This window comes from Nematolebias whitei, chromosome 24 (genome assembly GCF_014905685.2).
Source record: "Nematolebias whitei isolate Nwh7 chromosome 24, NemWhi1, whole genome shotgun sequence".
Lineage (NCBI taxonomy): Eukaryota > Metazoa > Chordata > Actinopteri > Cyprinodontiformes > Rivulidae > Nematolebias > Nematolebias whitei.
In genome coordinates, this window is record NC_056521.1 from 147,307 (window position 1) to 151,779 (window position 4,473).

At 42.4% G+C, this 4,473-nt stretch overlaps 1 pseudogene; it reads left to right on the forward strand.

Moving 5' to 3' along the window:
• Nucleotides 1–820: 820 nt before the first annotated feature.
• Nucleotides 821–2,444, forward strand: LOC119429151 (annotated as a pseudogene).
• Nucleotides 2,445–4,473: the final 2,029 nt, after the last annotated feature.

Genomic DNA, 4,473 nt, shown 5'->3' on the forward strand with positions numbered 1-4,473 from the left:
CAGTACCAAAACTTCAGAAGATGAAGACGCTGACTGGCTGGAATGAAAGTTCACCTGAGAGTTCAATGGTTGAATTTTTTTACGTCTTCATAAACTTCCATTGTCGCTATATAAATCACGTTACACAGGTCTCCCTCCCTCCAGTTTTTGTGCATTTCTGTGTGTTCTGCATACAGACAGATTGTAGACACCGATGTGCTCGGGCTGACAGTTTATTATAAAGAGGGAGATAACTGTTTTTAAAATGTTTTGACCACTAACCAGAGATGCACAACTCATTCTTACCCTTTCTCTTCTGGACATATTTTTACATTTTGGCAAGCTTGTTAGCTTTGAAGATAATGATAGAGAGAAGTTAGCAACCCCTGATTAGCAACTAACATGTTAGTACAGGGCAGCTGTGGCTGAGTGGTTAGAGCAGTCATCTTCCAATGCAAGAGTTGGGGGTTTGAATCCACCTGCAGTCACATGCCGAAGTGTCACTGGGCAAGACACTGAACCCCTCATAGCCTCTGATGTGTGTCCCATCAGTGTATGAATGTGATCTCAAAGCACTGATTAGTCTCTTTACAATGATTTGGTCAATTAGCTTTGTAGAGATCTAGTAGAGAGCTGTATGAATGGGTAAATGAGGCACAGATTGTAGCGTAAAGTGCTTTGAGTATCTGGATAAGATAGAAAAGAGCTATATAAGTACAGTCCATTTACCATTTACATATTTTGGTAATTTATGCCACAATATCTGAGTTTTAAATCAATGTCCTTCGTGTCTTTATTATTATTTTTGGGTTACTAAAAGTGAGCACTTGCGAGCACAGGATAAAAACATGCTGTCAGTTCGTGTCGCAGCAGCTCTTGTCCACAACCTGCCTCGAAGAGCTGGATTTGTTTCCAAAAATGTTGCTGCTTCATGTGTAGGAGTCAAGAATCTGCACACCACTCGTCTGCAGTTCCAGAACACAGGCACTGCTGAAGTGTCATCCATTCTGGAGGAGAAGATCTTGGGAGCTGATACCAGTGCTGATTTGAAGGAGACTGTTGTGTCTTGTCCATTGGTGATGGTATTGCTAGAGTATATGGTTTGAGGAATGTGCAGGCTGAAGAGGTGGTGGAGTTCTCCTCTGGTTTGAAGGGTATGTTGCTGAACTTGAGCCTGACAATGTTGGTGTTGTGGTGTTTGGTAATGACAACCTGATCAAAGAGGGAGACCTCGTCAAAAGAACTGGTGCTGGTGCAGAGTTGTGGATGCTCTGGGAAATGCCATTGATGGAAATGGTCCTCTTGGCTCCAAGACCCGCAGGCGTGTAGGTCTGAAAGCCCCTGGTATCATCCCCCGCATCTTTATGAGGGAGCCGATGCAGACTGGCATCAAAGCTGTGGACAGCTTGGTGCCTATTGGTCGTGGACAGCATGAGCTCATCATTGGAGATTGGCAGACTGGCAAAACTGCAATTACCATCGACACCATCATCAACCAGAAACATTTCAATGATGGAACTGATGAGAAGAAGAAGCTCTACTACATTTACGTCGCCATCGGCCAGAAGAGATCCACTGTAGCTCAGCTGGTGAAGAGGCTGACTGATGCTGATGCCATGAAGTACATCAATGTAGTGTCTGCCACTGCTTCTGATGCTGCTTCGCTGCAGTACCTGGCTCCCTACTCCGGCTGCTCCATGGGGGAGTACTTCAGAGACAATGGCAAGCACGCCCTCATCATCTATGACAATCTCTCCAAGCAGGCTGTCGCCTACCGCCAGATGTCCCTGCTGCTCCGTCGTCCTCCTGGTCGTGAGGCTTACCCAGGAGATGTCTTCTACTTGCATTCGCTTCTGTTGGAGAGAGCTGCTAAGATGAACGACAACTTTGGTGGTGGCTCCCTCACAGCCCTTCCTGTTATCGAGACACAGGCTGGTGACGTGTCGGCCTACATTCCAACTAATGTCATCTCCATCACAGACGAACAGATCTTCTTGGAGACCAAGCTGTTCGACAAAGGTATTCGTCCTGCCATCAACGTGGGTCTGTCTGTGTCACGAGTCGGATCTGCTGCTCAGACCAGGGCCATGAAGCAGGTGGCTGGTACTATGAAGCTAGAGTTGGCCCAGTACTGTGAGGTAGCTGCCTTTGCTCAGTTTGGTTCGGATTTGGACGCTGCCACTCAGCAGCTGCTGAACCGTGGGGTTCGCCTGACAGAGCTCCTCAAAGAGGGACAGTACTCTCCGATGGCTATTGAAGAACAGGTAGCAGTCGTTTATGCTGGTGTGAGGGGACATTTGGACAAATTGGAGCCAAGCAAGATCACAAAGTTTGAGAAGGTGTTCCTGCAGCACATTCTGAGTCAGCAACAAGAACTGCTGACAACTGCCGAGGGTAAAATCTCTGAAGCGTCTGATGCTAAGCTGAAGCAGATTGTGCTGAATTTCCTCTCCAACTTTGAGTGAAGTTGTACTTTTTGCATTTAATTGTAGTGTTTGTTTGTATTGTGTAGCATCAGTCTTATGGTCTATGAAATTGGAAAAAATAGAGGCACTTGATCTTTAACGTACAGATATCTCCTAACTGAGAATAAAAGTGTTAGGGGCGGCTGTGGCTGAGTGGTTAGAGCAGTCGTCCTCCATTGCAAGAATTGGGGGTTCGAATCCACCAGCAGTCACATGCTGAAGTGTCCATGGGCAAGACACTGAACCCCTCATAACCTCCGATGTGTGTCCCATCAGTGTATGAATGTGATCTAAAGCACTGATTAGTCTCTTTAGAATGATTTGTTCAATTATCTTTGTAGATCTAGTATAGAGCTGTATGAATGGGTAAATGAGGCACAGATTGTTGTAAAGAGCTTTGAGTATCTGGATAAGACAGAAAAGCGCTATATAAGTACAGTTCATTTACCATTTACCATTTGTTTTCACGTAGACATTTGACCTCATCTGAAAATAATTTCTAATGATCCTGCAATCGTGACTCCTCAGTTTGTTTGTTATCGTGCTGTCTCACATTCTTTTGTCGCCCTCAGTTGCAGGCAGAAGTGAAAGCCACATAATGACACATTTTTTAAGTCTGGAGAAAGCAGCAGCAACAAAGGAACTGGGAAGCAGAGGACCATTCCTCCATAAAAAAAGTATTTCCACACTAAGGCTCAATTGTTTCTCCCCCTCACTGTAAACATGTTTGGATATCAGTCTGTCTGCATTTGGACGTCCTTTTGGTATTTCCTCTTCCCCCTAACAGTTCCAAACAATCACACAAAGTTCCAGTCATGTTTTTTCCTCCTGTTGTTTCTGTAGGCACCTTCTATCTTTCACGTTTCCGGTGGAGCGCTGATGTAAAATTCCTCAACAAGATTTTTCCAAGCAACATGACCTAAACACTTGGACTGTTTCCTGTTTTTGCTCTGTTCTGTTCACTGATTTCTGCTCTCTGATGAAGTAATTGGGTAAATGAGCTTTGTTCAGCACCAAACAATACCACTACCTCATAAACTGCATTCTATTAACCTAGTGATCAGGATGCTATCAGATATTTTAGTTTTTTATAAGTGCCCATGACTAAAGGCAATGAAAAAGTAATAATGTTTTGTGTGTCAAGTTTTATATTCTGTTCACAAAAAATCTCCAGAACCAATGAACAGATTTTGTTAAAACTTTCAGCAAATAATAGTTGGTTTGACTTTTACATTCTATAGAGTCAAGACGGCTGAGACTTCAAGCAAATCTTAGCAAATTAAATTAAACATTGCTATAAGTCAGCCAATTCCACAGGTTTTGTGAAAAAATGATGTGGTATTAGCATCAGATTGTGTTGTAAAGCACTTTGAGTAACTTAATAAGATAGAAAGGTGTGATATATAAGTACAGTCCATTTATCATTTACTTTTTGTCATGTCACTACATTTTTTAATGCAATGCAGCACAGTGGTGCAGTGGTTAGAGCTGTCCCTTCTCAACAAGAAGGTACAGAACCTGAATGCAGTATGCATGGATAAGTTTACTTCCAGAGACTAAAAACATGCATGTTAGGTTAATTGGTAAGTTTAAATTAGTATTAGGAGTGAGTAACAGTGACAATGGATGTCTTATTTGTCTCTGTATTGCTGTGATGGACGTGATCTGTCCAAGGTGTTCCCTACCTCTTGCACAGTGGCTGCTGGAGATCGGCACCAACTCCCTACAACCTTGAACAGAAAAGTGGGTAAAGGAAATGGATAAATAACTTTTCTTTCATGTGTTAAAATGCTCATTTTCTGAAACGGAATTTCCCATTTTAAGAAAGGTACAGGTAGTTGGTGAATGTATTATTACAAACTATCAGAATAAATAGTAATTATTTCATAATTACTGAATTACTGAATTACTTGATTCAGAAATTCTGGCCAACTATAGATCTATATCTAATCTAACTTTCATCTAAAAAATTCTAGAGAAAGTAGTTGCAGGTCAGTTGTGTGAACATCTACAAAGAAATAATCTGTTT